The sequence below is a fragment of the Prionailurus viverrinus genome, chromosome X, assembly GCF_022837055.1.
Source record: "Prionailurus viverrinus isolate Anna chromosome X, UM_Priviv_1.0, whole genome shotgun sequence".
Lineage (NCBI taxonomy): Eukaryota > Metazoa > Chordata > Mammalia > Carnivora > Felidae > Prionailurus > Prionailurus viverrinus.
In genome coordinates, this window is record NC_062579.1 from 87,357,636 (window position 1) to 87,380,293 (window position 22,658).

Here is a 22,658-nt window from a genome sequence, read left to right on the forward strand (position 1 = left end):
GGGAGCCTGAACCAGGAAGAGAATTATTAACAGAGATATCTTTTTACCTAAGAGACTTATCTGCATAACATGGCAACCTTTGTTTTCCAAAACTCTCTCACTTTCTTGTGAATGGCCTTCCTTATTTAGTATTCTGGGACCCCTATTTCTTTCCTTAGCTCAGGATGTCTTACAAGCCTCAATTACCAGGCTGCCCATTAGGTCTTATATTTTTATGGGGCTCCCGTACATAGGACATTTGTTTTTCTCCTGTTAATCTACCTTTTGTCAATTTGATTATTAGACCAGTCAAAGAACCTAGAGGGGATGAAAGGAAAATTATTCCACCCCTATAGTTGGTGACCACAAAGGAATCCTTAGTGGCTGGACACTTATCTTTCCAGGGCTGCTGTAGTTGTGAGATCCTGGGACCTATGACAAAAGCCAGCAGAAGGTAAGAACTCTTACCATGTCAGGGGCGCCTAGGTGGCTCCAGCAGTTAAGCCACCCACTCTTGATTTCGGGTCAGGTCATGATCTCACAGTTTGTGAGTTCGAGCCCCAAGTCGGGCTCTGCACTGAATGTGTGGAGCCTGTTTGGGATTCTCTCTCTCCCTCTCTCTCCCCTCCTCTGCTCTCTCTCTCTCTCTCTCTCTCTCTCTCATAACAGACTTTTACGCAATGTCTGATGGAGTATAGCAACTTTTGTAAAAGTCTGTTATGAGAACATTTGTTTTCTATTAATGCCTTTCTTCCCAGAGATAGTCACCGTTTTCTTTTTTCTCTGTTGTAGAATTTGGCCTGACGAAAATGTGGGTTACATCCCACTTGCAATTAGATATGGCTGGATAGGGGCGCCTGGGTGGCTCAGTTGGTTTAAGCATCCAGTTGCGGCCTAGGTCATGATCTCACTGGTCCTGAGTTCGAGCCCTGCGTCGGGCTCTGTGCTGACAGCTCAGAGCCTAGAGCCTGTTTCAGATTCTGTGTCTCCCTCTTTCTCTCTGCTTCTGCCCCACTCACACTCTGTCTCTCAAAAGTAAATAAACATTTAAAAAAATTTTTTAAAAGATATGGCTGGACAGAAATGTGGGTTGCACCCTGTTTATGGCTAAATGTGTGTCTTTGTCTCTTTCTTTCTTTCTTTCTTTCTTTTTTTTGGAACTAAAATTTTTGAATTGTGAGGACTGCATCTTTTTCACTCTCCTTTGGAAATGTCTCTTCCATCCACGGTTCAACCATAAAAAGACTTATTGTTTTGACCTACTACTGAGATGAATAGATCATACTTGTCAGATGATGGATGCTTTGAAGTGGCCAGATTGCAAAGAAAAGAAAAAATGGAGAGTTCTCATCCTAAACGATTGTCATATTGGGACCTGTGGAGAGACCTAGTTGAAAAGCAGATTCAAAGGAGTAGCTAGCCTTAGGGACTCCTTTAATAGGATGAAAGAATAGAAATTGGACTTAGAACAAAACTTAAAGTCCACATCTAATGTAAATTCCTTCTCTGCCCTCTTAGCTACACTTTTAAAATCCCCGACTCCCTGTCCCTGACGCTTTGGGATCTCTGGGCCCCTGGTCTAAAATCCCCCCTCTCAAAATCCAGCTCCATTGCCTCAGCGAATTCCCTGAAATCCCAAAATTCCTCCAGCTTCCCCCCGAAAATCCCTTAAACTCCCAGCTGCCTGTTTGACTTCCCTCTCTCTGTAAGATTTACAGAGGGCACTCCAGCCTGATCTCCAGGCCCAGAGTATACAGATTACTCACGTACAGACTAAAAGCTGCTCCTTACAATTCCTCCTCCTTGCCGGGGCTCTGTAATCAGGTGCTGCCAGCTTGGGGTCTTCTGGTGCAACGTCCTTTATGAGTGCATCCTAGACACTCACCACAAAGAATTCACATCCCCTGGACATCAGCAGATCCCGTAAATTATAAAGCCCTTTTACCTCCACCTTCAGAAGATCATACCAAATTTAGAGAGAAATTGGAAAGGCCAGTGGCCATTCACAACCCCACGGACGTAGATTCACACCTAGATTGCCTGTAAAGGGCTATTCTTCTTACCTAGGATTATAGTATAGTTATGAGACAAGCAAGGTGGCCCCCTAGGGAAACCCCTCCCCCAAGAGAAAACAGATGGCCAGGATTTCTTCCAGACCCTCCTTCAAATGTCCAGGAACTGGTTCAGCTGAAGGCGGATATTCAGGGGGCTGATAGGAACAATGGTAGAAGCTTCCCCAACTAAGGTGAGTTGACCTAAGGTTCAGATGTGCACTTGGAAAGAAGAACATACAAAGGCCTTTGCTGAATGCTTTACACAGATTTTTTTAAAAGGCATACTACATCAAATCCTGAAAGTCTAGAACATAGAAATCTTTTGATTTATATAGTAGCTCGAAATATCCCTGATATAAAGAAGCAAATTAAGGAAACTGTAGTTGGAAGGGTAAATCAGTGTTTGGGGTACCATTCAGGACACAACTCAATTCTCTACGGAATTGGAAACAACTGTCCTTGTCTTGTAAATCTCGACAAACCAGAAATGCAGCTCTAGGAAAAATTTAAAGTCCATCCATCCTTACCAGTCCCAAAATCTCACCTATTCCTCTCAAAATATTTACAGGTGTCGTAAAGGATCAGGACACTAGAAACAGAAGTATCCTGCACTTAAGGAAAGAAAGAAAAACTTTAATAATAATTACCCTATACCCCTGATAATAGGCAAATATGCCCCCAAAACTCTTGGAGAAAACTTGGATACCTTCCCTGTACCTTTGTGATGTAGATTTTCTCCCCCATCCCCCCATAATCTCTAGGATCTAAAAGCCATCCTTTAAAATACAAATGGGAGGGAGAAGTTTCTCAAGAGAAGGAGAAAAAAGGAACTATTTGGAAATTGGGCTAATAAAAAATCGTAAATGTCTTCTTCACAAATATTAGTAAAAAACTTCAGCCGTCTGAGCAGGTGAACTTAACTTATTCCAATTGCAAAAACAAAATTTGGACCCAACTTCTCTTTTACAAACTAGTGAGCTTTGCATTATCATACCTGTCCCAAGGCTAGAATTTTAAAACAAATGCTATAAGCTTTCATTAGCATATATCTGTATGTTTGTGTCTATATATGTACATTGTAGATGTGTGATTTTTTTCTACTTCTGGATAGTATTACTAAAATTACTTTGTAAAAGAGCTCTATTCAACTGACTTAAAAACAAACAAGTACTGGGGAGCCTGGGTGGCTCAGTCAGTTAAGCATCCAACTTTAACACAGCTCATGATATCAAGGTTAGTGAGTTCGAGCCCCGGGTCGTGCTCTGTGTTGACAGCTCAGAACCTGGAGCCTGTTTCGGAATCTGTGTCTCCTTCTCTCTCTGCCCCTCCTCCATTCTCTCTCTCTCTCTCTCTCTCAAAAATAAATAAACATTAAAAAAAAAAAACCCAAGTACCTATATGAATTAAGGATTCCCAAAACTCTCAGAAATATAACAGAAACTAACTCGAATGTTTTTCAAGTTCATGTGATCTAGGGTGATTTTTGGTAATTAAAAGCGAGTTTATGTTTTTTGGTTTGATTAAAACAGGCATGTCTTTAGAGTTATCAGTGTTAAATATAATACTGCATTCTACCTAGGTTTACTAAAAGTCAAATAAGTTCATGTTATCTCTGCTGCAAAATTTGTCAGCAAGAAAACTAGCTTGGGATGATGGCTGACTATCTAATGTCTCATGAAGTTTTCATGAGTAATCTAAACATAATTATTAAGAACAAGTGATTTGGGGTGCCTGGGTGGCTCAGTCGGTTATGTGTCTTGACTCCTGATCTTGGCTCAGGTCATGATGTCACAATTTGTAAGTTCAAGCCCCGCATCGGACTCTGTATTGATGGCGTGGAGCCTGCTTGGGATTCTGTCTCTCCTTCTCTCTGCCCCTCTTCTGTTTGTGCTCTCTTCCCTCTCTCTCAGAATAAATAAATAAACTTAAAAAAAAAAGAACAAGTGATTTAGGGGCACCTGGGTGACTCAGTTGGTTAAGCCTCCCACTCTTGATCTCAGCTCACTCTTTGTGAGATTGAGCCCCTTATCAGGATCTGCGCTGACAGCACAGAGCATGCTTGGGATTCTCTCTCCCCTCTCTCTCTACCCCTCCCTCACTTGCGTGCTCACACTCACTCTCTCCCGCTCTCAAAATAAATAAGTAAACTTAAAAAAAAGAACAAGAGGTTTAGGGGCACCGGGGTGGCTCAGTCAGTTGAGTGACTCTTGATTTCAGCTCAGGTGGTGATTTCAGGGTCCAGAGATCAAGCCCTTTGTCAGGCTCCCTGCTGAATGTGGAGCCTGCTTAAGATTCTCTTTCTCTCTCTCTCTCCCTCTCTGACACTCTCTCTCTCTCCCCCTCTACCCCTCTCCCCTGCTCACACACTCTCTCTCTCTCTTCTTAAAAATAAAAGAACAAGGGCTGCCTGGGTAGCTCAGTCGGTTAAGCATCCGACTTCGGCTCAGGTCATGATCTCACAGTTCCCGAGTTCAAGCCCCACATCGGGCTCTGTGCTGACATTCAGAGCCTGCAGCCTGTTTCAGATTCTGTGTCTCCCTCTCTGTCTCTGCCCCTCCCCAGCTCGTGCTCTGTCTCTCTCTTTCTCAAAAAACAAAAATAAATAAATAAATAAAATAAACATTAAAAAAATTAATTAATTAAAAGAAAAGAAAAGAAAAGAAATAAAAGAACAAGTAATTTAAATAGATGTAAATGGGATAAGAGATTTTAGGTGAATTTTTTTATTAATAATTATGTTTTATGGAATATGTGCGTAAGAAACCTTCCAAAATCTTTTTTGGTACCTTGGAACTTTAGAGTTTTGCAAAGTTAAATGATGGAAATTGATTGAATATCGAGATCATTTCCAAAGAACATAAAAAAGTGAAACATTGGAGTGTCTGGCTGGCTAAATTGGTGGAGCATGTGACTCTTGAATCTCAGGGTCATGAGTTCAAGCCCCATGTTGGGTCTAGAGCTTACTAAAGAAAGAAAGAAAGAATAAATAAATAAATAAATAAATAAATAAATAAACAAACAAGTTAATTTTAAACATTAAAAAAAAGTGAAACACTAATTACTGAACACTTTACCTAATTTGGCTTCCTATTGCAGGGAAACTAAAGATAAATTTGAGTTTCTTGGTAAACATAAATTGCACCACAATGAAAGCCTGTACTACAAGGAAGTACATGTTTCTAGAAATCATGAAATGCATTCATAAATTTCCCAATCTAAGGAATGCTGGTATAACAGACAGTTCATAACTGTTTACTTCTTTGCTTCACTTGAAAGTAAGGTTTCCAGGTGTTAAGAATTCTAATTAATATGTGTAATTAAAGCTACTAGAAACCATAAGGGAAACAACTCTTGTGTGGTCACATTGTCTAAATTTGAATGAATTTCTTATAAATGCTATAAAGTTACGCTTTAACATCAGTAGTGTACTTACGTAAAAGGAAAACTTAATTTTCTTTGATCTGTTATAAGGACAAAGTTTTCTTGGACTATTGGTCTGCTCCTGATAAGCGATTGCAAAAGGTTTTCTTTACCTTTCAAGTAATCTGTCTAGAAAGCAAAATTCTGTGTTTTATCAAAATCATTTCTTGTGCTTCATGTTATCTGTATCATCGGGTCTTTGAATACGTAGGGAAACAAAATCTTCTTTATGTGAAAAGAACTAGGCTTTGCTCACAACTATGTGACCTTCTATATTTGCCTATGAAATCTTTTATTGTCACTTTGGTTAAATAGATAACTAAGTATTGTTTCATGATAATCTGTGATCTTATTCAGCCAAGTGTCTAAAACCCTTTGATATTTTTGATACCTTTCCAAAATCAAATCCTAAATGAAGTCCTTTGGACCTGGAAGTAATTTTGGAGTTTTCCAGACAGTCTCTGGAATATCTCTAAAGATATATTCTCTCTCCTTATTGAAAACAAAATCAAAAACAAACATGGAAAGTGTTAAGCTCATTAGGCTTATTTGATATGCTAAGTTACATGTATGGATAGATGTTACTAATATAAATATTCCAGAAATTGTATGCAATTTCTAAAATTCTGATATGTCCCTGTATAATGTTAGTCAGTCATAATTCCAGTTATTATCTTAAAATGTGTGTCACAGAAATAACAAAATTACCTTGTCAATTGCATTATAATGAACTCTCATTGGATGTTTAGCCATGGTCATTTTTTTTTTAATTTTTTTTTTCAACATTTATTTATTTTTGGGACAGAGAGAGACAGAGCATGAATGGGGGAGGGGCAGAGAGAGGGAGACACAGAATCGGAAACAGGCTCCAGGCTCTGAGCCATCAGCCCAGAGCCTGACGCGGGGCTCGAACTCACGGGCCACGAGATCGTGACCTGGCCGAAGTCCTACGCTTAACCGACTGCGCCACCCAGGCGCCCCGCCATGGTCATTTTTAAGTCTTTTGTCATTTACAGTTATTGTTTTACTCTGATGGTTTTGCAAAAGCCTTCCTGCAAAAGTGCTTCATCTTCAAGGAAACTAATGGAAAGGTCTTTGGCAAGCACGTATTTCTGATCATTTTTAGATCATAACACTGAACTGGGTAAGCATTTTCCAAAACTAATGGAAAACACTGGATTCAAGCAGAACAAGAATTAATTACATGTACTGAATGAACTGATGATAATTATAATTTTTATGACTTTTTATATGAAACATTGCTGGCTCTTTAGAGTTTTGTTTTTCTAGACTTAAGGATGTTTTTTCTCCTAAGGTACCTAAGCCTTAGAGCAACTTGGTAAGGTGTACCTTTATAAACAAAAATAAAACAGATTTTCTCCCTACTTGATCCCTCCAGAATTCTCAAACTCTCAGTGAGTAGCCTTACTTTCATGGTAATATATTTATTTGCAAAAGTTCAATAAGAATCTGTTCTCTTTGTAACAGGACACAACTGGAAACATTGGTTATATTACCAATACCATGAATGGAATGTCAGATTTTTTTTTAAGTTTGTTTATTTATTTTGAGAGGCGGGGGCAGAGAGAGAGAGAGAGAGAGAGATAAAGAGAGAGAGAGAGAGAGAGAGAGAGAGAGAGTGCTCTCCCTAGCATTCCTGGGAGCTAGCTCTCCCTAGCTCCCAGAGCTAGGTGCTGGGCTCAAATCCAAGACTTGTGTGATCACGACCTAAACCAAGAGTCGGTAGCTCAACTGACTAAGCCACCTTGGTGCCCCAGAATGCCAGATTTGAGAATATACATAGAATCAGATATTCCAGACAGTTCGAAGGAACCAAGGTTGACTTTACGGAGCCAATAAAGCCCCTTTGAAAAACAGCCTGGTACTTGACTACAGGGTTCCCCACAGCCTGGCCAGGTAAGTAAAGAAAGTCAACTTCCTGGCAGCTGCAGGAACCTCGGGGTATTTTGGGGACCTCAGAAGAGAGGAATTCACCCAAGTCTATAGGTTTTGCAGGTGGAGTATGATGGCAAGTTCTCGGCTTGGCTTTCTAGCCTCAAGAGGCTCTTAAAAGTTCAATCTGAGATTCCTTATGGAAAGTTCCAGCAAAGCAGATTTAAAAGAGCCTATAACGATAAATCACTATTCTTGCTGTACTTCTACAAATAATCAGGCCAAATTTAATAAGACTAGACTTATTTTAACAAATTAGTTACACTATAATTACATTGGGGTAGAAATGGAGGTGATTGTAGACAGAAAAGTTTTCTTTCAGTAGAAACTATAGTACACACATGTGAATAAGATTCTAGTTCTGTTCATTTTCTTTGAAGTTTTATTATTTGCCTTTAAACCGGACTGGGTCCTGAATTCTAGTTTCTTTAAGTATCTGGCTAGAAATCTCCAAACTAACATTTCCAATTTTTTTTCATCCTTTTGACTTGGAATCATTGAGAACTAAAACCGCCCCTTTTCCTGAAGCCCTCAGACAGAAGCTAGATAGATGACTGGACCTAAACTTCAGAGAAATCGCCACAAAAGCTCATGTTTACCCCGTCTTCCTTGCGCCTGTGGCTGTGTGCGCCATTCAGAAAGCTCACCCGATGACATCATCAAAGACATTCAAACTGCAAACCAAGAAAATCTGTCAGATTGCCACTGCCTGCCCTCACTCATTCGGAAGATGCTTTGAGCCTAACATCTAGAAATCTTAACTGGCAGCTTTCAGGACTCAAACACTGGGTTTATAATTTGCTCCAGCCATTTACCTTTGTTTATCTTTTCTTTCCATAGAAATTCCTCTTGTTAATTACCTGACACAATATAAGCCTAACTTTGAGAGCCCAGGTGCAAGACTGCCTCTCGAAATGAGACAAAACTGTTGAGCTGAACTGACTTATTCTCAACACTGAGATTTGTATAATGAGATAAAATAACAATCTATCAGCTTAACTTCCGGACAATGAAATTTCCTCCTTGAAGTTTCAAAGACTGGACTGAAGGGGAGCAGAATTTACCATCCCAAAATATGTCACTTTGGCATGAGGATTATTTTGAGCTAAAGGCAGGGGTGCCTGGGTGGCTTAGTCGGTTAAACATCGGACTCTTGATTTCGGCTCAGGTCTTGATCTCAGGGTTTGTAGGACTGAACCCCACATCGGGCTCTTCGCGGACAGTGCGGAGCCTGTTTGGGATTCTCTCTCTCTCTCTCTCTCTCTCTCTCTCTGCCCCTCCCCTGCTCATGCTCTCTCTTTCTCTCTCAAAATAAATACATAAACTTAAAAAAAAAGGCAATCAAAACCCAGGAGATTCAGGTGAAGCTCTTTACCTCCTCACTCAACTGTCATATATATATATATATATATATATATATATATAATTTCATATACACACACACACACACACACACACACACATATATATATATAATTTATTGCCAAATTGGCTTCCATACAACACCCAGTGCTCATCCCAACAGGTGCCCATCACCCACTTTCCCCTCTCCCCCACCCCCCATCAACCCTCAGTTTGTTCTCAGTCCTTAAGAGTCTCTTATGGTTTGCCTCAGTCCTTAAGAGTCTCTTATGGTTTGCCTCCCTCCCTCTCTGTTATTTTTTTTTTTTCCTCTTCCTCTCCCCCATGGTCTTCTGTTAAGTTTCTCAGGATCCACCTATAAGTGAAAACATATGGCATCTGTCTTTCTCTGCCTGACTGACTTCACGTATCAACTGTCTTAATTTACACTGGAAAGGGGGCCTACACCAAGAAGAAAGCTATTAAGAGAGAGAACTTTCTACCAGGAAACTTAATCTGCATAACAGGGCAACCTTTTTTTTTGCAAATATCTCATCTGCCTTCCTGTGAATAGCGTGCCTTTCCTTTGGATCTGCGGACCCCAGGCCCTTTCCTGAGCTCAGCGTGTTATAGAAGCCTCAAGAACCTCACTACCTTCTGGGCTTCATATTTTTATGGGGCTGCCGTACACATGAAATGTCTTATTCTCCTGTTAACCTGCCTTATGTCAATTTGATTATTAGACCAGCCAATGAACCTTAGAAGGGAAGAAGAGAAAATTCTTCTGCTCCTACACTTTCATATGGCTGTCACGCGTCCAGGGACCGACAGATTGTTAGCCCTAACAGACATGCACATACACATTCCACCAAATAACCAGCAGACAAATAACTACCCAGAGAAAGATTTAGGGAGGTGTACTGTAAAAAGCACTAAGCTTTGAGTTAGGGGGCCTGAGTTTGGGTCCTGAGACTATCACTGTTACCACTGGCTACAAACTTCCTTTTCTCCGGATCTGTTTCCTCCACAGAATAAGCTGGATGACCTTCAAAGTTCTATCCAACTCTAACTTGTCTGAAAGAGAGTTTAGAATAAATGTTGTTTTATTACAAAGGCATTTGTCTTACACACTCTTTGAAAGCAAGCTTTAAGAAAATGAAAACTTACCCTTCCGAATGTGCGGGAGATCCGGCCACTTCTTGTGAATTGTCTCTACAAGGCCTATGTAAGGAGAGTAATATGGGTTAAAAGCAAATGAAGTTATAGGAAAAGAACATTCAATGTGGTAACCTCCTGGTGATATCTGTGGAAAGGAAACTATTCAAATACACCCTGTATTCTTTTACAAAATGCTTAAGGTAACAGAACGTATGGGGACTGGCATCGTTCCCATTATTTTCCCTCTTTTCAAGAAAATGGGTAATGTTAATACCAACCATCACCCATGAAATAATTATCACTGACAGAGGAAAGAAACGTACTGAGATAGTGCTCCGACTGTCATGACATAACGTTTGGAAACGAGAGGCAACTACTAAAGGTTATAATTTGTTTACAGAAGATCCGTATTTTTTTTTTAATATTACTTAACCAATCGTTTAAATGCAAATCGTGCCAGTACTCCCACATTATATAAAGACAGCATGATTCCAACAAAGCTGATGTACCAAATGCAATATTACAGAAGAAACCTCAGGATGGCTAGGTCTGCTGCTACAGTCAAAACCATCACAGACAGATGAGACTTTTTCCTATTTATAACCTTCTCTAGAGCGATGATTCCACCACTTTCTTTAGGAACCGTTTCCAGTGTTTCACAATCAAGATTCCTCCTTAAATCTACCCCAAATCTCCAATGGCCTTACTTCAGTCTATTTAGTCATCTAAGAATAAAGAGAATATTTATTGACTTTCCTCTGTGTCTGAGTCACTGACATTTTAAAACGATTATTAAATTATCTACAAGGCTCCTCTTCTGCTGGGTTAATGAATACTATTACTTCAACAATCCCCGCAGAGCACATGTCTTATATCATGTGACCTAGTTGTTTCTTCAGGATTCTGGTAAGGTCTGCCTGGGTTTGAGTTTCTCTTTTTATGTTTTGTACTCTGAAACTCTTTAGAATGGATTCTGCTCCTTCCCTGAAATTTTTATCTCCCAGAATAACATTAAGCAATATTGCCCAGATTATCCAAATTATAGCTGTATTACCACAGTGCAAGCAAAGACACATTTTTGAAAATTTAAAAGTTCTGACTCTAGCTCACAAAACGAAATAAGGGCAATGCAGTTCTAGCTTTGTTGGTATTCCTGTCCAGAAGCCAAGAAATTATTCAAGTGGTATTTCTCAGGAAACAAATGTTTAGACTCCTGGGAGGAAGCCAGAAATCTGGAGTGGGTGATGCGGTTCTTGGCTCCCCAGTGCTTATGTCACTGGAAAAATATTTTGGCTGACACTACAGACTCATCCTCATTTCCAGACCACTTCATTTTGTGAAGTTAGATTCTTTGGAGAATTGCACAGTGCATCCCAAGGTGCATTTTTATGATCTGATTGCCATATGATTTATATGTGAAAACTCCTAGACTGTAGGAAGGTATTGCCAACATAAGAAGTTGTCTTCCCATATATTACACAAGAGCATGAGAACTAATGCCTCTCTAAGGTTTCTGTCCTCTCTTACTGAGTCAGACTCTCGACAAGAGAAAGAAATGGTGCCCTCTGAATTTAACCCTGAGGTGGCTGATGATTGGGACCAACCCTGCACAGAGGCAGACTACGTATCCCCTTTGTAATAAGATTTGAGGGGCCCTAAAAAATCAGTCTGGTTCAGTACCTGACTTGCTCCTTTGGGTTCTTAAATGTCTCCTCAATAAGACCTACACTGTAGCCACTCTATATAGAGTTTGAACCTGTACCAATCCACAGCCCCCCTTAGTACAGCTATTATTTCTGCATTTTACAAAGCACGAATTTCCTTCTTGTTAAAAAAAAATTTTTTTTTAATGTTTATTTATTTTTGAGAGAGAGAGAGACAGAGCATGAGCGGGGGAGGGGCAGAGAGAGAGGGAGACACAGAACCTGAAGCAGGCTTCAGGCTCCGAGCTGTCAGCACAGAGCCTGACGCGGGGCTCGAACTCATGAGCCGTGAGATCATGACCTGAGCCAAAGCTGGACGCTCGACCGACTGAGCCACCCAGGCGCCCCGTGAATTTCCTTCTAATAGACAATACTACGTACTTGTTTAGTTACACCGTTGGTCATTTTGTCATTTATTGCTTGTCTCTCTCCTCTAGACTGTAAGCTCTATGCAGCAGATATTTTTTCCCCTATTCTGTTCCCTGATGACTCCCAAGCAACTGCAGCAGTACCTGATGTAGATTAAGCGCTTAATAAATATATTATTGTAAATGAATGAATGTGTTGAACAAGCCATAGGAGGGATAGCTAGTATACAGACTGGGAGTCTGACATGCTTTTTTGATATAATAATGAAGGCATCAATCATCAGCTAAATCACGGAGTTGAAAACAGCCAGTATAATTCATCCAACTGCAAATTATTATTAGATGTTGTTTTGGTTTACTTATCTCAAAACATTTACTCAGCACTTAGAAGGTATACTTTTTCCTCATTTATATTGATATATATATATATATATTCATATACACAATCACGTGTGTTGTTTATAAACACTTAGACAAGGGCACACACGCAAGAAACAAAAGGAGTGAGGAGAACAGCGGAATGAACGTGAAAATACAAGAGACCCCCATGGACTGATTTGTGAGCTGGTAGGACAAGCAGTCTGTGCAGAACTGAAGACAGTATAAGAACGTTCACGAAAAAAACCGAAAGGTGGTATCAGAGCATAATCAGGAAATATCTCAGCTGGATCTCTCATGAACCTTAACTTTGATCAGATAGGGTAAGTCAGCCTCACTCCACATAAATAAGCCTCACTCCTTTTATTCCTGTTTCTGGGATCCCCACCTATTAAACACCTGAGATTTTAACAGCAAACTCCTTTCTCCCAAGGTGCTACATCTACCCTGGTTTCATGAACCTGCTTTAGCGCCTTTTCTCACACATGCACAAAAAGGTATTTGGTTACCTTAACTAACAAAACGGAAGTGAAGTATTAGACTTGCCTTCTCATGCGGCTGTAAACCTTCACCTTCTCAGAAAATGACTTCTCAAACAGAACAGGGAGGCTGCCCCACTGATGTCTCTTTTGGGCTCTCCACTTCCATTTCTTCGCTCTCTCTCTCTCTCTCTCTCTCTCTTTCTTTCTGAGTTTATTTATTTATTTTGAGAGAGAAAGCACAAGTTAGGGAGGGGCAGAGAGAGAGAGAGAGAGAGCAGGAGAGAGAGAGAATTCCAAGCAGGCTCCACACTGTCAGTCCAGAACTCGACCCGGGGCTCAAACCTATGAACCACAAACACGTTAAAAGGCATTTACTTTCATTTTCCACACATAGTTAACATTTTTCTCCTCTGCCATTTTCTTTTCTTAGTTTTTCATAATACTAAGCTTCCCAAGTAATTGATATTTGAAAACTAATGTGAACACATCAGAGCTGTACATGTTTTGTGGTTTCTAAGTTCATTTTACTTATTTTTGAGAGAGAGGGAATGCAGAGGAGGGGCAGAGAGAGAGAGGGAGAGAGAGAGAGAACCCCGAGCAGGCTCTGCACCATCAGTGCTGAGTCCAAGGGCTCAAACTCACAAACCGTGAGACCACGACCTGAGCTGAACCTAGAGTTGGATGCTTAACCGACTGAGCCACCCAGGCACCCCGAAGCTGTACGTGGTTTTAACATTTATCTTCATTTTTGCATTCAGTTTCATAAAAAACCACTGAAATAGGTAGAAGAAGAAGTATCAGCGGTAGAATAGGAAATATTCAGCCCATTTTCTAGGCGAGAAACACAAAAGTGCATATTTCAACATCAGATGACCAAAACCTATCTATATGTGGTAAAAGAATTCAAGCTATTTTAGTTCTTGCTGTCATTTAATGTTGGCGACAAATTTCGATTTCCATTTAGCAGATACTAATTGAGTACCTACCGCTCTAAAACCAAGAGCTACATATTCTAGATACAAACGTAATACACAGCCCTTCTCCCCTCAAGGAAATTAATATTTAGTATAGAAAACAGATATGTAAATAAATATTGCCAATACAGTAAGATAAGATATTGTGTGAAGATGTTGGTTTCCCAACTTTCTACACTTGATCTTAGCCAAAAGGCCGAGAAGCAATTCCAACTTTGTAGATAACAAACTCTATGGTATTTTCTTATTTTGAACATAGCCTCTCAGTAGAAGTGTTTGTTTATAAATTATACACGTGTAGTGTCATAATTAGCTAATGTCGTAAGGCATGGAACATATTTAGGGTGACGCTTACTGCTACTGTACAGGATATAAATTGATATATCAAAGTCTTCCTGTTAACTTTGAACTGTGTAGGCCAACATTTTAGGGTTTTTTTAATGTTTACTTTTGAGAGAGACAGAGACAGAGCACGAGTGGGAGAGGGGCAGAGAGAGAGAGGGAGACACAGAATCCGAAGCAGGCTCCAGGCTTTGAGCCATCAGCACAGGGCCCGACGTGGGGCTCAAACTCATGAACCGTGAGATCATGACCTGAGCCGGAGTTGGATGCTTAACCTACTGAGCCACCCAGACGCCCCTGTAAGCCAGATCTAATTAGCAGATCTAATTAGATCATCATGGTTTTTGAATTTGTTTTGTATGTATTTGTTTTTGTGTCTCATATATTAACTAATAGCGTGGCTGACTAAGAATACTGTCAATTTCTTGTTCATCTATGCATACGTTATTAGTAATATCATCCGTGTTCTTTGCAGGAGTCTCACAAAATGATGGTTAGTTTATTAAAAATAAACTTGGTAATGTGACTGAGAAATTTAATTGGGAACATGCAAACTGCAACATCTTGCAAGGTGGTGAAGTTAAACTAATAAATGAAGTTTCTGTCCACTCCTCTATACTTTTGCTGCAGACAACTCATAAATATGACATCACATATGACCCTCTGTTGTCAAACACACCAAGTGATAACATTGTTTTTATATGTGTGTGTTTGCGTGTAATTATATACATTTCATATTGTATAAATTAATTATTTTACAGTTATTTTGTATAACAAACCAGACTCATCATTCTTGATTAATAAAGCGTAGACATTCTTTTTTTTTTAATTTTTTTTTTTACCATTTATTTATTTTTGAGACAGAGAGAGACAGAGCATGAATGGGGCAGGGTCAGAGAGAGGGAGACACAGAATCGGAAGCGGGCTCCAGGCTCCGAGCCGTCAACCCAGAGCCTGACGCAGGGTTCGAACTCCCGGACCGCGAGATCGCAACCTGAGCTGAAGTCAGACGCTTAACCGACTGCGCCACCCAGGCGCCCCTAACGCGTAAACATTCTTATATGTATACTCAACTCTGATATCCATCTGAAACAATCCCTAGTTTGGGATACCACTCCACCAGTCTGTTGGACAGACTCAATTTCTGAATTTTAAAAGATTTTTTTCAAAAACGACTACAAAGAAAAATGTGTTCCGTTGCTTTCTGATCCCTAACCAGAATAAAATTTAGCCATACTGTCTCAGATTCAATCTCCTCCAGCTCTTCATTTCTTCTAGCTGAGCTTTTACTATATTTACTCTGTAATTTTAAAGATCACTGAGGGAGAAAGAGTGTAAAAGGTGGTCATAAGCTGATTACCGGACTAATTAAGTGGTTCTGTTAATTGGCTAAGATTATATAGCTCATGTGTCATTATTTTATTGAGAGACTTACTAAATTCCAAGTGATACTTGGCTCTGAATCATATTATGTTCTCAAGATTATAAATCTAAACAACCGACATGGTATATTAAACCTAACACATATTTAAGGAAGCATGGTATAATGGAAAAGGTTTTGAAGTCCGAGAGGCTTGAATTTGAATCCCAGTTCAGCCACTTAGAAGCTGAATGGTCTTGGGAAAGTGGCTTAATTCTCTGAACTTGTTTCCTCATATGTTAAATGGAAGTAATACCATCTCCTCACCAGGACGTTTTGTGAGTTAAAACACGGCATTCGGTACGTGCTTAATACCCGAATATCAATTATCACTTAAAATAAATGAAATTATCGGGGCGCCTGGGTGGCTCAGTTGGTCGAGCATCCAACTCTTGAATTCGGCTTAGGTCATGACCCCAGGGTCGTGGGATCGAGCCCCGCGCCCAGCTCCTTCACTGAGCATGGGGCCTGCTTAAGATTCTCTCTCCCTCTGCCCCTCTCCCCCACTTGTACTCTCTCTCTTTCTGTCTAAAATAAAATTTTAAAAAGGTAATGAAATTATGTACGGATGTGGGAATTTTGCAAGGTAGCGTTCTATGGTAATTATACCCTCAGGGAGCTCTCTCATGAATGGGCTAGTGTAGGGGCTCTTGCAGTCAACCATTATTCTTTGAGTACCTATGCAGCATTGTGCCAGATTTTGTGGGAGATACAGTGTGCTCCTCCTACAATGTTATGGGGTTGATTAAACTGTAAACACATACATGTAATGGTTCAAATGCAACGAAGGCTTAATTCGTATTCATGTAACAATCCAGAGCGGGTATTCAGGTCATCAGATGGCCTCTCTGTTTTCAACGCATAGACACACGGATTCCAATGTTGCTTTGGTCACCATCATTCCTTCTTACGGGGAGGCAAATAAAGCTCGCCAGTACGTGTGTGGAGGTTCTGTGGAAACGTCCTGGAATTGACATCTGTAATTTCTGCTCCCATTGCATTGAAGAGAACTTAGAAGGCCTAACCTAACTGCAAGAAAAGCTAGGAAATGGAGTCTAGCTGTGTGCACAGGAAGGAAGGGAGAACACAGATTGGTAAACAGCCATCAGTCCGCCGTTGATTTTTAAAGAGACCTAAGAAAGACGACAATATCCAAATGCACAGGGAATCAAGACTAAGGAAGGCCGGGGGAACATCTTCACACGTGTGCTCTTGGAGAAACAGTTCACAACCAGATCACTGTGTTTACACATCTTCCAACTTATTATAGTCCCATCTGTATCTTTTTTTCATACAAACTGTTCTTTTCCCAAAGGATCGTAGAGTATCATACTAAAAGAGATGATTTCCTCATGAACTGGCAAGGTTTATATTTTATTTTTCTCTTTTATTTCCAGTCCATATCTAAGTTCAGGGTGGTCTTGAAAACAAGCAGGCGACCCCTGTGAGAGAAGTTCTTATGTTGTTGCTTGGATTGACAGTCTTCATTCCTCACAGTCTGGAATTGTAGCTCTCAGTCAAGTTTGCAACCCTGTCCCCACATACATTTGTACGTGTGTGTACATTTAGGTGTTGTCCACTCTCCTCCTCATACATACATGCATCACGCTATCCTGGTGAACGTACTAATGTTTTCTGGGAACTGAACATGTAGAAAGCCTGGTGGAGACTGGGGTGGCTGGAAGAATGAGGTCAGAGAGGGAAGCAGATGCAAAAGGGAGAAGTATGGAAGTAGGGCACGAAGCACACACTTCTACAAATGGTGAAGGCAATTCCATCAAACCATTAGGAATTCATTCTTAGGCCTAGAATTAATTCTCGTTTGTAGCAGCCTTTTCGTAAAAGGCAAATGCCTGTGAGAATAATACTTTTAGGTATGTCCGTTAATCTTCAAGGAAGTAGCTAACAAGGTAGCAAAGGGCAAAGCCTGATAGAAAGGAAAATCAGGCTAGGCAGGAAGACGATGAAGAACAAAAAGAAGGATGATGGAGGTGGGGAGAAAGGCTGAACAAGGATAATAGAAGGGGAAGTGGTGTTGTTTTTTTGTTTTGTTTTGTTTTGTTTTTTGCTTCATAAATTGTATGACGTCCCTTTCCAGATCTGGTTCCCTCTATTTTTTCCTTTCCTGCAGATTCCTCATTCTGTTTTATACTTCATTTCTTACTCTCTGTTCTTTAATTCCTAATCCAGACAGAGTTGATGTAGCAGATTGGAAGAGAAAGAATCAGTGTGAAATTTTTGAATTTCACACAAAATAGAGGAAGTACTCAAGAGTAGAAAGCCAAGTAAAAAGCAAGAAAACATGACATACAGGCAAACAGGTATATGGTTTTCTCTTTTTCCCATCGCAGTGCCTCAGTCTCTGTTTTCTCACCCCAAGTTGACGTTCAGAATCAAAATTCTATCAGACACTCTTTACCCTAGAAAAAAATGAGACAGTTCAGGAAGAGAACACTGCAACAAAATACATCTGGAAAGACTGAGTTCTAAACCCTGACCATTACACAATATAACCTAAATTACACAGAGAGGAAATTGGCAGTGGTATTTCCAAAAGAAAGAACTTGCTTTGGATCAGAGGGGACAACACCACCCACGCCTTGAAGCCCCTGTGCACCCTAGAAATCTTGGAGTTTTATTTGAAGTGTCATAAATGGATTATTCTTGTTTAAAAATATTTTCAAAATTATCAACCTTTTGATAAAGGACTTAAAGGTTTCTTCCACGTTCCCAGGAATGTATAAGGCAGACATCTTTGTTTACGTGTCATGACCTGAAAACGCTGATGAAAATAGAGATCTTGTTACCCACGCCTTCTCTACCCTTATTAAAATACTGCACGTATTATTCTTGGAAGGCACAGATCATGACCATCATTTGGGAAAAATTCTTAAGAACCCAGTCTTCTTGGATGTTGTTTATTAGTACACAGCCAGCTGTGCATGCAGCTCCGTGTCATAGCGTTGGCCTATTTTCTCTCTTTGTTCAGTATTGTCCCTCCTCTAGGGGGTTTATTTTTAGCATCGATTGAAATTAAAGAGTTCAGTGGAATCGGTTATCATAAATAAAAACAGCTTTGTCGGAAAAACAAAGGAATTCAAGAAAAAGAAAATACTTGATGCATCTTACTTAAGATCAGTACAACAAATGCCTGGCTTCTAAGGAAACAGAAATATTTTAATTAAACCTTGCAAATCTTCAAAAGTTGAGCATCATTCTGTGGGTTGATTTTTCTCACATGACTGGAAAATTAAATGGCTCAAGTTACTTCATAAAGCATATCAATGAGCAGGTACACAAATCCTGAGAACAGCTCTTCCCTTAACTTTCAATCCAAATTGGTTCAGATATCACAAAGACAGATGGCCAACGTCTAGCCCAGGGAACAACTGATCGATTCCTTCCTGGTTACCTTTAGGTCTCTATCTTTGCTCTCTATCATGCCTACCTGGAATGTATGTTGTTCATATCACACCAGTTTACTCTCTATGATCCAGGTAGGAATACGGAATTAAAATGGAAAAAAAATAGCTTCATAAAAAAGAGGAAAAATGAAATTGCAATAAGAAATTGTAACTTATTTTAGGTCACTGAAATTCAATACATGTAGAATTTCTTTCCTGTTCTAAATCTGTTTCTCCTACTACCTTCTTTATACTGTTGGTAATGGCATCACCATCAATACGATTCAGGTCGGAAAGCCTAGAAGTCTTTGCTTCTCCAGTACCCACATGTAGGCACTCATCAAGTACAGTTGATTTCATCCCTTAGAAACTCCTTTATATCAGTTCCGTCTTCTTTTTTTTTTTTTTTTTAATTTTTTTTTTTTCAACGTTTATTTATTTTTGGGACAGAGAGAGACAGAGCATGAACGGGGGAGGGGCAGAGAGAGAGGGAGACACAGAATCGGAAACAGGCTCCAGGCTCTGAGCCATCAGCCCAGAGCCTGACGCGGGGCTCGAACTCACGGACCGCGAGATCGTGACCCGGCTGAAGTCGGACGCTTAACCGACTGCGCCACCCAGGCGCCCCACAGTTCTGTCTTCTAACTCCACTACCACTGACCTAGTCTGTGTCCTCATTTCTCACAAAAACCTTTCTCACACTTCTTGCCAATCTTCCCTCTTATCTGCCACAGTCATCCACACATACCTCTAAAAGGTCAATCCGAATATTCCTTTCCTTCATTAACATTCACCACTTAAAGAACTATGGCTAAATTCCTTACCATGGAGCTCAGGGTCTTTCATAACTAACCCTAGTCTACCTTCCTAACGTCATCTCCAACCACTCATTTCCATATGTCTTACGTGCTAACACTCTGGATGGATGGATGGATTTATTTTGTGTATGTATGTGTGTATTTTTTCTTTTAATGACTATGAACTTTTATATTTATTTTTTAAGTAATTTATTTAATGTATGTATTTATATTTTTATTTTGTTTACTTTTCTCCCAGATGAACCATGGAATTTCAGGCCCCTATTTTCAGCTTGTTTTTCTCGTGCTTATTCTAACTGCCTGGGATGCCCTCACCCCCTTCAGTCACTAATAAAACTCTAACTCATCTTTAATTATTATTTTTTTAATATGAAATGTATTGTCAAATTGGTTTCCATACAACACCCAGTGCTCATCCCAACAGGTGCCTTCCTCAATGCCCATCACCCACTTTCCCCTCCCTCCCACCCCCCCATCAACCCTCAGTTTATTCTCAGTTTTTAAGAGTCTCTTATGGTTTGCCTCCCTCCCTCTCTAACTTCTAACTCATCTTTAAAGATCCAACGTTCTTGGGAACCTGCGTGGCTCGGTCAGTTAAGCATCTGACTCTTGATTTCGGCTCAGGTTGTGATCTCACAGTTCATGGGTTTGAGCCCTGCAATGTGACTAAGCATCTATGCTGACAATGCAGAGCCTGCTTGGGATTCTCTCTCTCCCTCTCTCTCTGTCCCTCCCCTGCTTGCGTGCTCTCTCTTTCTCATAAATAAATAAATAAATAAATAAATAAATAAACATTAAAAAACAATAAACAAAGATCCAACTCTGAAATATCACCTTTGCTCCACAGCTTTCCCTTCATTTCCTCCACAACCACCACTGCCACTCTAGAAACACAGAAATGCTCCCTCATTTACGTTCCTATAAGCCCTTCTCTTCCAGCTCTTATCGATTTATACCATGCATGGATCATATGTGTATACTAGTCCTCACTTATTATCTGTGTCTCACATCTCTGCTGAGTATGTATCACCAAGGTCGATACCGTATGACCCTGTTCACCCTCAAGCTATGGCTGATTGGACCAAAGATGAAATAGTATTTTGCAATGGACAGATCTGGTGGCTACCACATTAACCAAGTGGTCAAGCTTGAGGACAACAACGGAATGGCTTGATATGATGTGACTCCTCATTGGATACTGTGGGAATTATACACATCACTCATGTGATCTTCTTCCTAGATGTTTTACCTGAAGCTAATCATAAGGAAACATTCTAATAAATCCAGGATGTGGGACATTCTGTAGAACATCGAGCCTGGACTCTTCAAAAGACTCAATGCAATGAAAACTAGGTTGCTAATGGGAATCTCATATCTACTCTGTGAATCTTTAGAGCTATAAGCCAGATCCCCAAGAATTCAAACCAGATAATAACTCCCTCCCTTGAATCCAGCAAAGACTCAAATCCTCTCAGAAGTGTAAGGGACCTACACCTGTTCACTGCCATCCACTGGAGAAACATCAGGATTTCTAATCACTATCAAGCAGCTTAATCCACACATCCTTGATCAGCTCCCAGAATGTAAGGTCATTCAGCTGTCTGTTCTCCTTCTAACTATTGTTCCTTTATCCCCTGACTAAATCTACCACTGATCTCTTTATCTCTTACCTTTCCATTTTATCTTTTAAACCTCCATTACATTTCAACAAACTGTATTACAATTTAAGCTCCTTTCACCAACTTTAACTTTCTCTAACCTCAATTTAAACAGGTTAATCTCTTGATAACACTTCTCTTCCCACACCGTCAAGTGGAGGCTGCTATTTCTCTAACATTAAATTGACCCTTGGATCAAGTAATGGGATCAGTGTCCGCTTCATTTCATACTTCTTTTAGAGCTGGACACATCTGTAAAAACCTTGGTTTATTGCCTGGGAAAACGTTGCTTTATGGCATCTAAACACACCTTCTTTGGTTGTGGAACTACCAATCGCTGCTCATGCTCCTCCATTCATTAGATTTGACTCGTGGTTAGTTCAGTATTCTTTTCCACTCATGTCTGGACATCCTAAGGTGTTTCAAATCTACGTTAATGATCTATCCATCATTCTGGACCAGGAGTACCTTAATCTTCATCTCCCATGACTTCCACCCCATTTGGGGCAGACATTTCCATGGTAACCCTCTGGACCTTGTAGTCACACAGCACTAATTACCTCAGAACTAAATTTGGTCACCATGCCATTTGACAATGCTTTCGTGATTCTCACTCTCCCGATCTCAGGATGTCAGTTCTTCCACCACTATTCCACAAACTCATCTGCTTTATCCATATAAACTCTCCATCATCTTTTCTTTTATTCCCTATCAAATTTAGATTTCATGTTCTATCACTTCAACCCTCTGTTGTCAGTATCAGCTCCCATGTTTTGTGGCCTAAGGCTTGCTGGGGGCAATGTAGTTAGATTTTACTAAAAAGTGTATTCAATCAAATATGTTCATGGTGCTGTTATAATTTTTATCCTTACTCATTTTTTGGTTTCTTGATGAATCAAACACTGAGAAAGACATGTTAAAATATCTATGATGGTACATTTGTTATTTGTTTATATTCTATCTATAGATTTTGCTCTATGTGTTTTAAGGCTAAGATACTGGGTACATGCAAGTTTGGAATTATGACATCTTCATAATGAGCTGAAACTTTTATTTTGAGGTTAACTGTCAATGCGAATGTATCATACTTATTGCCCATTATGTCTCAGTATAATATATAAGCTCTTTATTGTTATAATTTGGCTGCTAACTTCACCATGATTTCACATTCAACCTCTCAACATACCTTGTTAACAGCATATATTT

General features: G+C 39.9%; 1 protein-coding gene and 1 pseudogene across 1 annotated transcript in view; both read right to left on the reverse strand.

The window, feature by feature from the left end:
• Positions 1 to 9,933, reverse strand: part of IL13RA2 (interleukin 13 receptor subunit alpha 2) — a 68,910-nt gene extending 58,977 nt beyond the window's left edge. The window contains exon 1 of the mRNA XM_047843057.1: positions 9,915 to 9,933. The gene's annotated coding sequence lies outside the window, so the exon portion shown is untranslated. The remainder of the gene's footprint in view (positions 1 to 9,914) is intronic.
• A 3,953-nt stretch (positions 9,934 to 13,886) lies between these two features.
• Positions 13,887 to 14,018, reverse strand: LOC125158062 (uncharacterized; annotated as a pseudogene).
• Positions 14,019 to 22,658: the final 8,640 nt, after the last annotated feature.